The sequence below is a fragment of the Triturus cristatus genome, chromosome 10, assembly GCF_964204655.1.
Source record: "Triturus cristatus chromosome 10, aTriCri1.1, whole genome shotgun sequence".
Taxonomy (NCBI): Eukaryota; Metazoa; Chordata; class Amphibia; order Caudata; family Salamandridae; genus Triturus; species Triturus cristatus.
In genome coordinates this window covers 249663753-249677690 of record NC_140593.1, presented here as the reverse complement: position 1 = coordinate 249677690, position 13938 = coordinate 249663753, and the positions used below count along the sequence as shown (strand labels likewise).

Below are 13938 nucleotides of genomic sequence, written 5' to 3'. Positions count from 1 at the left end.
TTCTTTGCTAAGTATTCATCCAAAGCAAATAGTGATCAAAACCAACAACCAGATCTGGAAAACCCAGGGATTTATAAAATATCTGATGCACCGCATCTTCGGACCGCAAATGAATTGGCAAATGAGGTAGATGCCTATCAACTAACAGACACCCAAATCTTGGGGGAAATGGGGATACAACTGGACAAACGAATACCGACACCATTCAAAAGAAAATCAAAGTTCTGCCCAGCACTCCATCCTGGAAATAAAATTGATGTATTTTATGATCTGATACTGGGAGAAATAGACACAATTCAAAATGTCTCACCGAAGAAGAATCGGGAAAACCTAACCAAGAATGAACGCATGGCCATACAAACATTAAAAAATAACAATGAGATCGAAATTAAACCGGCCGACAAAGGCGGAAATATTGTAGTGCTCGACAAACAACACTACATAGAAGAAGCAATGCGTCAACTTATTGAAGTGAAAAACTATAAAGTTTTATTGAAAGATCCTACCAATGTACTAATGTCAGATCCACACAAAAAATTAAACATGTGGCAATAAAAGGGTCTAATAACAGAAAATAAAAAGGGTTTCCTAATGGTGGAACATCCAATTATGCCAACTATTTACTTTCTTTCGAAAGTGCACAAAACATTGAATAAACCATCCCGTCCCATCATTTCGAGCTGTGGAAGCCTGTACGAGAATATATCAACCTATGTAGACTTCTATTTAGCACCAATTGTCACAACCTTGAGTTCCTATATAAAGGACACTGGGGACTTTTTACGTATATTGATGGACACTGAATGGCAACCAACTTACCTACTGGTGACAATTGACGTGGTGTCACTGTACACTTCAATCGACCACGAAAAGGGATTAAATGCCATCCAATATTTTCTCAAGCAAAGACCAATGAATGAATTAGAGCATTTCAATATGTTGATCGACATGATCACAATGTGCCTATATAACAATATATTCCTATTCAACAAGAAGATATATGCACAATGCTGTGGTACCGCGATGGGAGTTTCCTTCTCTCCAAGCTATGCGAATCTCATGATGGGGTGGTGGGAGAAGAACATAGCTTGGAGAGAAGAAAACGATCATCATATGACAAACGTAGCCCTTTGGCAACGTTTTATAGACGACCTGTTCCTGTTATGGAAGGGAACTGAAACACAATTTCAGGCTTTTTTCACTGAGCTCAATGAGAATGACATTGGTCTCAAATTCACATATAATTTGAGTTCCAAAGAGATTGAGTTCCTGGACACCAAGGTCTACGTCAAAGACAATCAGCTGCACACAACAGTACACCGAAAAAAGACAGCGACGAATAGTCTGCTTCATGGATTAAGTTTCCATCCCCAGGCACTTAAGAAGAGTATACCTTATGGTGAACTACTATGGATGAAGAGAAATTGTTCAGAGGAACAAGAAATGGAAAAGAAATTTGAAGAAACTAAAGAACGTTTCAAACAACGTGGATACAAACATGCAGATATAAAACAGGGTGAAATGAAAGCAAGACAGAAAAGTAGAGCGGACACATTATTGACCAAAAAAGAGAAAGAAAGCAAGAAACAAAAGAGCATAAACATAGGTGACAACTCAGAAATCGACAAGGAAACAATACAATCTAATGACAATCAACCACGGCTGATACTCACTTATAGCAAAGAAAGCTACAAAATACAAAAAACAGTAACCAAATACTGGAATATACTGAAAAAAGATCCGGATATAGGCAACTCTATTGGAGATCGGCCCTTGATTTCATTCAGAAGAGCACCCAACCTCACAGACCATCTGGTGAGAAGCCATTTTGAAAAAAAAAAACAGAATCGTGGTTACAGTCAAGGTCCAAAGGCTTCACAAAATGTACATCCTGCAAGGCCTGTAAAATCGGAAAAATCTTGAAGAAATTAACAGATCCCACCGGCAAGGTACTTGCAATAAAGGAAACCATAACATGTGAATCCACACATGTGGTATACATTCTCCAATGTTTCTGCGGAAAACAATACATAGGGAGTACAATCTGTCCCCTAAAAAAACGTATACTAGAACATATACGTGCAATACAAAATATGGATAATACATATGCCATTGCCAAACATATGACCACCCACAAAGAATAAACATGGCTAGACATCAAATATTCAGGACTAATAACAGTCCCTTTGAATGAACGTGGAGGCAATCGAGTACAGAAATTACGCAGATTGGAATCTCGTATGATTATGAGATTCAAAACGAAACATCCTCTGGGATTGAATGGGGACGAGGAGATGTATGTTCACCTTTGAAAGTCCATGAACAATCGAAGAAATGAATACAAAGAGGAAGTCACAATCGTTGAACAATTGGCAAAAAACCCAATGGAACTTAAGTACTTAATCATATGAACTCTTATAAAAACAACAAACCATGAAACCGTGTAAGGGTATAAATAAGAAGAAAAAACGTGTATGACGGAACTCCATGTGTGAAATATTTCAATATGAAGAGCAGAAACAGACATTGTAATCAGCCCAAGAATAAGCAACTTATAACAACTGGTATTGTTGCATGTATGCTCTCTGTCTGGCTGGTGAAGGGAGTAGCCAAAGCAAAGTCTAAGGGCACTCAGCCCATATCTATATTTGGACACTTAGTCCCCAAACTCATCCCATGATAGATCAACTGTGAAACACACAGCAATGATCAAAGAAATTCGAGGCTTCCCCGTACTTACAAATTGGCGGTTGAAGCTCAAACTAGAGCGTAATATGGCTTGAGACTAACAATAATAAAAAACACTCTTTGCTTTGCAACGCTCAGTTTCGCTAGCCAAGCCAGAGTAAATATAGCGGATTGTATAATAAAGTTTTGTTGAATAATATGAAAAACTACCAAACCCATAGTGCACTAGTTAAAGAAAAATATATACAACTAGAAATTGTAGAAGGACTAAAACAACACTCTACCGTTATCAGGAACTTCGGTTCGAAACGCGTAGGAGGAAGTCACGATTTGAATAAAATAACATTTGCCATCAAGAGGAGTGCCGCGTTCTCTTTCTTTGGAAAATTAATTTTGCGAGACCCTGTCCTGGTCTCGACGCGGGCACCAGCTGATTAAAGTGCTCCCACTGTCAAATGGTGGTTTATTGAGGAAGGATATATATGTATATATATATATATGTATATTATCTACTGGCGGTCGCCAGTAGATAGTTATAGTTAGGACCGAGTTCCCATAGGAAATCTGAAAATTCTATTTCGAATAACTTTGGCGCCGGTTGACTTATCTTTGTGAAATTTTCAAAACTAATGGGGCGCTCCGCTCAGCTCCTACCCTGAAAGTCTCGTTGTGATTCGTCAAGCAGGGGCTGAGAAAAAAGGGGGTTCCCAAAACGCGTTTTCCCCATGCATTTTCCCATAGGACCTTTAGTCGAACGTACAGCCCGAAGTGCTGAACGGAATTACACCAAATTTGGCAAAGAGGTAGTCTTCAGGTCAGGCATGTGCCTTTTGCATATATGGTGTTAATCTGTTCAGTAGTTCCTGAGAAAATCAAAAGTAAATTCACATATATATCTTGGCGGAGCCTAACCACACATCTCATCGTGAGATCTGATTGGCTGTCAGCACTTCATCCAAGAAGTGTTGGCAGCCATCTTGGGACCAATATACATGATAGCACCTCATTAAAAAGCATTGCAGTTTATAGAAGGTTTTAAGACTTTAGTTACATTATAAATCATTTGTTGATGGTACCATACTCATTTTAGGAATTGTAGTGTGTTCTAAGGTGATTTTACCATGTGAAAAAGCCTTCTGCTGTGATATCATGAATCATGTTTGAGAGAACACTATTTTCTCGTGCTTTTCCCACAGAGGTTTGGAAGGTGATCTATAAGCTAAACTGAGAGCATATTTTCTGTAAATTCACATTATCTTTCTCAGTCATGTGAGAATGAAGTCTGACATTCTCAGTAAAACATGTACATCCAACAAGGGCAGAGACTGTCAGTTGATTCCTTTGTGTTCTACTGCAGCTTCCCAGAGTGTTCTAAAGAACAACTAGAGCGCTAACAGTCCTACTTATGACAAACGTATGGCACACCTGAAGCCATCTTGGTTGGAATAAAGTGTTAACTCTTAAAACATTTAATTTAAAAAGGAACAAAATGAGGGGGTTCATTTTGCCATAGAAAGTATGATTAGTGCTGCAGAAAGAAAAATTAGGGCACATTTTGACTTCTCAAATTCTCTTCTATTTCATAAAAAAATTCTGACATGCAGACTGAAACATGCACTTTGAATACCAGCAGCAGACTTCCCTGGTGAGCAGAAGCTTTACTACAATGATCTAATGAGCAACTAGAGTGCTAACATTCAGAATTTATGGCAAATGTGTGAGACATCTGAATGCCTTCTTGATGGAACCAAAGTAAAAAACTGAAAGTATTTCCTACTGAGGAGACTGCAGGAAATTATGAAACTTCATAACAAATACATCTCCCAAGATGGCCACCAGAGACAAAAGAGCCCAAATGTAGCCCAAATATCACCCAGATGTAGCCCAAGTATAGCCCAATGACAGAATGTCCCAGAGTGTTCTAACGAACAACTAGAGCGCTAACTGTCTTACTTATGAAAAAAGTATGGCACACCTGAAGCCATCTTGATTGGAATAAAGTGGTAACACTTAAAACATTTAATTTACAAAGGACACAATGAGGGGGTTCATTTTGCCATAGAAATTATGATTAGTTCTGCAGAAAGAAAAATTAGGGCACATTTTGACTTCTCAAATCCTCTTCTATTTCATAAAAAGATCTTGACATGCAGACTGAAACATGCACTTTGAATACCAGCAGCAGACTTCCCTGGTGAGCAGTAGTTTTACTACAGTGATCTAATGAGCAACTAGAGTGCTAACATTCAGAATTTATGGCAAATGTGTGACACATCTGAATGTCTTCTTGATGGAACCAAAATAAAAAACTGAAAGTATTCCCACTGAGGAGACTGCAATAAATGAGGAAATTAGGAAACTTCATAACAAATAAATCTCCTAAAATGGCCACCAGAGACAAAAGAGCCCAAATGTAGCCCAAATATCACCCAGATGTAGCCCAAGTATAGCCCAATGACAGATTGTCCCAGAGTGTTCTTAAGAACAACTAGAGCGCTTACTGTCTTACTTATGACAAAAGTATGGCACACCTGAAGCCATCTTGATTGGAATAAACTGGTAACACTTAAAACATTGAATTTAAAAAGGAACACAATGAGGGGGTTCATTTTGACATAGAAATTATGTTTAGTGCTGAAGAAAGAAAAATTAGGGCACATTTTGAGTGACTTCTCAAATCCTCTTCTATTTCATTAAAAAAATTCTGATATGCAGACTGAAACATGCACTTTTAATACCAGCAGCAGACTTCCGTGGTGAGCAGTAGCTTTACTACAGTGATCTAATGAGCAACTAGAGTGCTAACATTCAGAATTTATGGCAAATGTGTGACATATCTGAATACCTTCTTGATGGAATCAAAGTAAAAAACTGAAAGCATTTCCTACTGAGGAGACTGCAGTAAATGAGGAAATTAGGAAACTTCATAACAAATAAATCTCCCAAGATGGCCACCAGAGACAAAAGAGCCCAAATGCAGCACAAATATCACCCACATGTAGCCCACATGTAGCCCAATGACAGAAGTGTGCAAAACACTTATTTGTTGTGTATTTGCAGGTATTGGAGTGCTTTACATGAGCATTGGTTACATCACACAAGATCAAATTCATTTTGGTTGTAGACATGGGGAGATTAAGTGATTTGACCAGAATCACAGAATGTTGAGCTGAAGCAGAAACTCCAACCTGGTTCCCCAGTTGCAAAGTCTGCAGCTCTGGAATTAACACCACATCCTCTCCCCTAGGTGCAACATTTAATCAAGTGGTCAACTGGATAAAAAAACATAAAGATTACAAATAATTTAAAAGTTCTTTGTCGCTATTTGAAAACTCAGAAAATATGTCCTCATTTTAGTTTTTTAGAGCACTAACCATAATGATGCACATAAGACCCTCTCACATATGTAATTTCTAAAGGAAATACTCTAGGTATTACAGTTTTGATTACATCAAGATGACGTCAGGCGTTCCACACTTTTGTAATAAATATAGAATGTTAGCAATCTAGTTGTTCATTGGGATACTGTTGAGAGGCAGAGGCCAGGGGCACGGACTCTGAAAATTGAAGGCAGGTAGGAGAGTGCAGATGCAACAATTTGACCACACTGGGCAGGCAGGAAGGGAAGTGGCAGCACAACAGACTATGCAGGAAGGGCAGTGGAAAGGGGGGCAGGGGCAACAAACCAACAATACAGGACTAGCAAGAGAGGCTGTGGTAATACAATAGACCATTGTGGGCAGAAGGAAGAGGCAGTGGTAGTACAACCATACATGCCAACAGACCCATTTCAGCTAGGAAACGTTAAATGTTTTTAAGCTCAAATGGGCTTTATTTGATCTGTCTCCTGTCTACAATCTCCTCTTTTTCAATGTAACTCAAAGGGGAAAATCAATACCCCAGTTTTTTTCAAAATCTCCCTCTTACCAAGTTCAAAATGTTCGCAAGTATGGTACATTGGATCATGGTAGGCAGGAGGAATTGGGGTAGGGACATGGACTCAGATAACAGAGGATAGGAGGGACATGGAGAGGTGCACCAAACTGACCCAACAGGGCAGGCATCAGGGTTTGTAGCAGCACAATACACCACACAGCGCATGCGGGACGGGAGTGCAGCACAACAATCCATAGCAAGCAACAGGGAGGGGACAGGACCATGCACATGGACAACAGAGAACAGAGGGGAAAGAGGCAATGGTAGCTAGCTGACCATAATGGACAGACAGGAGAGAAAGCTGCAGCATAACAGACCATATAAGGCAGGAGGGACGGATCAGGGGCATTACAATGGAACAGACAAGCCAGGAGGGAGGGAATAGGAGTCTGCACATGGAAACAGAGGGCTGGGGGCAAGGGGGCAGGGCAGGAGCAGCAAGATGACCATGGAGGTCAGGCAGGTTGGGCACTAGAAACAAGACACACCATGGAGAGCAACAATGAGACTATGTTGGCATACACAGACCATGGAGGTAAGGTGGGAGGGGGTCAGGGGCAGCTAGCTGACCACACAGGGAAGGTGGGAGGGGCCATGGCAGCACAGAAGACCATGCATGGCAAGCGGGAGGGTTAGTGGCAGCACAATGGCTATGATGGGCAAGAAGGAGAGTGCAGGGGCATGCACAAAGGACCATGGAGGATAGAACGGAGGGTCAGGACCTGGGCACAGACAAGAAAGTTTAGGGGAAGGGGCCTCACAACAGACTGCGTGGGGCAGGCAGGAAAAGCAGTTGCAGCACAACAGACCAGAGAGGGCAGAAGGGTGTGGCAGTAAAATGGACCATGAGGACAGGAGGAATGGGATAGGGGCATGGCATGTGGACAGGCAGGGTGGAGGTGGCAGGGACAGGTTACAGTCATCTGACAATGCTAGGCAGGTGGGAGGGGAGTGGCAGCTCAACAGAACACTCAGAGTAGATAGGAGTGGCAGGTCCATGGAACATGGTGGGCAAAAAGGATGGAGCAGGGGCATGCACAAAGACATTGGAGGGCAGGGGGAAGGAGAATAGGGGCAGCAAGCTAAGCACAGAGGCTAAGCAGGAGGTCAGTGATGGGCCATAGAATTGGGCAATGGAGGGCAGGAGGAGTGGACTGGTACATCATGCTAAATGGAGGGCAGTGGCAGCACATCAGACCATGCATGGCAGGAGGGAGGAGGCTAGTCCATGGATTCAGACAACAGAGGATAGGGAGGAGGTGGATGGGGCAGCAAGCTAACTGTTCAGAGAAGGTGGGTATTAGGAACTTTATTATTTTTAAAATGTGTGTCAGTGCGAACTACTTAAAATATGAACAAGTATGCAGCATAATCTCAGTTTTATTCAGGAAGAAGAGGACGTTTGTGACTGTGACTCCGGGCTCACTTGGCAGAAACACCCCCTGAGGGGTAGGTGGACGCAGTGTTATATAGAACATAGTCCTGAGAGCACGATTGAAAATGAAAACTAGATATAGTATATGGTATAAACTATGCACCAAAAAGTGTGATATAAGATGAATCGGGCGTGAAATATAATATGCAATACATTATGCACAATGACAGATTCATTGGAGAGCGCGAGATAGCACAGGCACTAGCGCGTGCTATGCGATATGCGCCTTGGAGTGTAATATGCACAGGGCAGTGTTGTGTTAACTAACTAGTCTTTAAAGTTGTTATATAAAATATGTGCTGGGGAGTGTAACGTTGCATATGCACTGTGACAAAGATATGGATTCCAGATTGTAATATGTATGGCATAGCGCTGTGAGTTATAACATAAGCATCGAGGAAGGCACGTTAGATGGGGCAATATAACCCGTGTGAAGGCAAGTGTTGCATGACATATTCACGGGGTGGTGTTACAGTGCACATGGGCTAGACAGTGTCATAGCATACACACTAGCTGGTGGAATACAACACAGAGGTGTGAGGCACTCGGCGGGCACTGGTGGGTGTAACACAGCATTGGGCTAAGCCAGGAGCATGCTATGACTCTCAAGTGAGGTTCGTCTCCTTTCCAGAGAGTAAAATAAAAAGTATTACACATCCGGCGGTGGATGTGTGTTTTATTAACCGTGAGGGGGGTTTCTTGCATAGTTTGGTAAAATTTTTGTCAAATCCCCTTTGAATGGCTTGGTGTGCATGTATATTAAATGTGCCCGTCAATAGCTACCCTTGTTTGTATAAATAAACGACAAGGGTGTCTACTTGGAGAGTACCCATCGGCGGGGGCGCCGGGATTAGGCACGGTAGAGCGTCAGACATGTCAGAGCATCACTAGCAGTGTAAATGCATTCCATGTGGATTCATTCTATACATAGTCGCCTTTTAATGAATATCACGCAAATCGTCATGGTGATAGGTACATACGGTTTCTATAAATATATATATTTTTTTTAAATAATAAAAAACAAAGGCCGGCCCCGGGGGATGGGGTCCCCGGGGCCATAAGTGGCCTGAGGAGGGGGGCAATGCAGCCCCCTGCTAAAGATTTTTTTTTTAAAAAGGGCATGACCGGGGTTGGTGTCCCCGGGGCCGATCAAGGCCTTGGAAGGGCCAAATTTATTTGTTTCAACAAAAGAAATTAGGGTGCAGGCCCTGGGGGATGGGGTCCCCAGGGCCAGTAAATTAGAAAAAGAAGGGGGGCCACGCAGCCCTCCTTCTTAAAAAAATAAAATAAATAAAAGACCGGCATCGCGCCAGAGGCCACGCCCCCTCCTTGCAGCACTCTGCAAACGCGCCCCCTGGCCATTTGTAAGTTGGGGAATTAATTCCCCTTCAATACTGAGGGTCCCTGAGGGCCAACTAGCCCAACAGGTATCTCCAGTATGCACCAGGGAGCTGCGTTGCAGACAGGTGTTCTGAGGCCACGCCCCTTTTTACACCTCTATGCAACGCAGATCTGTGGCGCTTACTGGAGGTACCTAGTGGGCTAGTTTGACCCTAGGGACCCTTAGGATTCAAGGGGACTTTACACAGTGGTGAATGGAGGGGACGGGGCCTGAGGTGACGTGTGCAAACACGCCCTGTGGCGCGTTTTAAGTTGGGGAAATAATTCCCTTTCAATCCTGAGGGACCCTGGGGGCCAACTAGCCAACCAGGTGCTTCCACTAAGAGCCACTGCTCTGCGTTGCAGAGAGGTGGTGCAGGCCGTGCCCCTTTTTACACCTCTCTGCAATGGCGCTTACTGGACGTACCTAGTGGTTTATTTTGCCCCTAGGGATCCTCAGGATTCAAGGGGACTTAATCTCCCAACTTAAAAAATGGCCACAGGGCGTGTTTACACAGTGGGGAAGGGAGGGGACGGGGCCTGAGGTGACGTGTGCAAACACGCCCTATGGCGTGTTTTAAGTTGGGGAAATGATTCCCCTTCAATCCTGAGGGCCCCTGGGGGCTAACTAGGCCACCAGGTACTTCCAGTAAGCGCCACTGAGCTGCGTTGCAGAGAGGTTGTCTAGGCCGTGCCACTTTTTACACCTCTCTGCAACGCAGCTCTGTGGCGCTTACAGGAGGTACCTAGTGGGCTAGTTGGACCCTAGGGACCCTCAGGATTCAAATGAACTTAATCTCCCAACTAAAAACGGCCACAGGGTGTGTTTACACAGTGGTGAAGGGAGGGGACAGGGCCTGAGTTAACATGTGCAAACAAGCCCTGTGGCACGTTTTAAGTTGGGGAAATAATTCCCCTTCAATCCTGAGGGACCCTGGGGGCCAACTAGCCCACCAGGTGCTTCCAGTAAGCGCCACTGCGCTGCGCTGCAGAGAGGTGGTCTAGACCGTTTCCCTTTTTACATCTCTCTGCATCAAAAGTGCCCCCAATTGAAAAACGCACTCCTCTGCAGACACATTCGAAGAATTCTTTTAATACCAGCAGCCAGCATTTCACTTTCGGAGTTATTTTCTTGACTTACCCATTTTGGGGGCTCGCTCCTTGGTCACAGGCTCTCACGGTGCCCATAGATTAGCTGAAAGGGCATGCCGCTTTGCATTTACTTATTCCCATTGTGTTTAGTAGGTTCTAGCAGGTTAGATAACTGCACTGTGTGCTGGGAATTGTAGTTCCTTTCAGTTTAGTTGATATCTATAGTAGATTCAGTGATGCATCATGACTTAAACATATATATATATATATATATATATATATATATATATATATATATATATATATTACCTACTGGCGGTCGCCAGTAGGTAGTTATAGTTAGGACCGTGTTTCCATAGGAAATCCGCAACATTCTATTTTGAATAACTTTGGCGCTGATTGACGAATCCTGGCGAAATTTTCAAAATAGGTGGGGCGCTCCGCTCCGCTCCTATCCTGAAAGTCTTGGGGGGATTCGTCAAGCGGGGGCTTAGAAAAAGGGGGGGTCCCAAAACGTGTTTTCTCCATGCATTTTTCCGTAGGACCTTTAGTCCAAGCTACAGCCCGAACGGCTGAACAGAATTACTTGAAATTTGGCAGAGAGGTAGTCCTCAGGTCAGGGATGTGCCTTTTGCAGGTCTGGTGTAAATCTGTTCAGTATTTTTCCTGAGAAAATAGCATTTAAAAGCATGTATATATCTATAGGCGCGCTCCGTGCACGTACGGTAAAACTTACCGTACGCGCACGCTGCCGTGCGCGAGCGCGATTCTGATTGGTTGTTAGATCTTAGTAAACATTCGAATCGGTCGAAACCAGGAAGTGTCGGCCGCCATTTTGTCTCTCGCAGTCTGAGGGGGTGAAAAACAAAGGTGGAGAACGTGAAAAGAGGGCAGGGTGGACAGTTCCTGACCCCCTAGCCTTTGTCAGGGGGTCCCAGAAGGACCCCCAAGGGCCAAAATTTCCTTTAATTTTTTTGTGAAAAATCGCGGAGTACGCGTAACGTGCGCATACGGTAGAAACGGAAAAATTCCGCGAACTGCGTAACGTGGACGCGCGGTGCGCGAAGCGCACCGGGCGCCCACTGCGCGCGCACTGTGCGTGAAGCGCACCGGGCGCGTACAGTACGCGCACGGTGAAAAACTTTAAGAAAAAAAAACGTACAAATTCACTGAAAAAACCATAGGTTTCACACACGTTATAGTTAGGAATTAGCATTTAAAAAACCTTGCAAATTCCCTTAAAAAACCATAGGTTTCACACGTTATAGTTAGCTGGACATTTCACTCGTGAAAAACCATTGAAATTCCCCCGTTATAGTTAGTGAAGGCAACTATAACTCACGCGACCGCAATCCTCTGCTGATGACGTCAGATATTACATCACTGATGACATGTGTGTCTTTCTGAAAAAAAATATTTGTAATATATGTATAGCTAAAAATTAATGGAAGAAGACATGGGTAAATAAGTGTCTAAATACTGTGATGTAATATCTGACGTCATCAGCAGAGGATTGCGGTCGCGTGAGTTATAGTTGCCTGCACTAACTATAACGGGGGAATTTCAATGGTCTTTCACGAGTGAAATGTCCAGCTAACTATAACATGTGTGAAACCTATGGTTTTTTAAGTGAATATATATATATATATATATTCAGCTCCAAAAAACTCCACTCTGTGAATGAAGGCGACCGCACACAGCAAGGTTTCTCGATGCAATTATTTTATTCCATAATTCGAGAAAACAGCAGTAACACCAGGACGCGTTTCGGCATTCGCGCCTTTTTCGACTGAGTTACAAAGTGCAGCTTGTTCGAGCAGTACTATATCCGGTTCATGAATTCTAGTTCCGGTTCACTTAATCATAAACAGAGTAAAGAGACTTCACATTATTTCTCGATCTGTACTAACATTGAGAAAAAGATATATTTGTAACACATTTTATATTTAATGTAGTCCATTTGTTTTTTACTCTGTTTTATAAAGTTCATCAATGAAAATAAAAATAAAAACATAATGATAAATAATGAATGAATTTATCGACAGGCCGGCATTGTTAGAGAAATTCTTACTCTATGTGTGCCAAGTCAACCAACAATGATTTCTGATTAAATTAAAACAAAATTGAGCCCTGTATGGGCAGGCAACATTAGCTTGATTAAAGATTATCTCTAATGAATATTAGGAACTACGTTCAGTTAAAGCCCTATATGAGCAATTTCAAACATAAGCATCATAATAGAAATAAATGATAATATTAGCAGCAATAAAAGTTAGCCTATTCATCACAATATGGCGAAAATCATAGTGGTGCCTAGGTCCCTAGATATCCAGAATATCTCAACGCTGTCCTAGATGACATGACAATTCTTCCTCTGTATTTAGACCAAAGGGTGTAGTGGTTTGGAGGTCAATGATAAAACGAGATTCTAATCTTCTCAGTCTAAGTTCCCGGTTTCCCATACGGTCACTAGCTGGGACATGGTCCAAACAAAAGAATGACAATAAGTTTCTGTCACTATTGTGGTATTCGGCTAAATGTCTCGCCACAGGATATGAGGGATCTTGTTTTTCAATAGCTCTTGCATGCTCTAGGATACGTTTTTTTGTAGGGTGGATCGTGCTGCCGATATATTGCTTGGGGCAGGGACATGTAAGGCAGTAAACGCAAAATGGCGTGTTACAAGTTAACAATTTGTTAATAAGTCTAGGTTTCTTCGTTCCAGGAACGTTGTACGATGATACCTTTTTACTATGCCTACACGCCTTGCATTTCAGACAAGGAAAGAAGCCAGTAACTTTACTGATACGTTGGACAAAGGGAATGGGTTCATAGTGACTTTGTACCAATTTGTCTTTTAAAGATCTACACCTCCTGAAAGTTATTGGTGGGTAAGATGGTAAAAGGTCACCAATTACTGCATCTGTTTTCAAAATATGCCAGTTCCGACATAAAATCTTTCTCAAACTGTTCGTCTCATTAGAAAAGGTTGTGATAAACCTACAGGTATCGAGTTCTGCTTTAGCACTTGCACGATTAGTATCCAATAGAGATTGCCTGGAAATTTTATTAACCTTACTTAAAGTTTTAGTGAGTAGGTTGGGGCAATACCCGCGTACTCTGAATCTTTCAATGGCAATAGATGCTTCGTATTGGAAGTCAACCTCACGGGAACAGTTTCTTTTTAAGCGTAATAGTTCACCGTAGGGAATGCTATTTTTTAAAGATTTTTGGTGGCTACTATGCGCTTCCAATACTGAATTCCCTGCAGTCTCATTTCTAAAGAGGGTTGTGCAGATTCTCCCATCTTGGACAAACACTTTGAGATCCAAAAAAGGGACTTGTTGCGTGCTGAATTGTCCAGTTAAATGAAGATTCAAGGTATTGGTGTTTAGTGCTGCAATGTA

At 42.5% G+C, this 13938-nt stretch overlaps 1 protein-coding gene across 1 annotated transcript in view; it reads right to left on the bottom strand.

Moving 5' to 3' along the window:
* The window catches only part of LOC146789275 (histone deacetylase 9-like), a 1526442-nt gene that overhangs the window by 604559 nt on the left and 907945 nt on the right, over nt 1-13938 (bottom strand). The window lies entirely within an intron of this gene.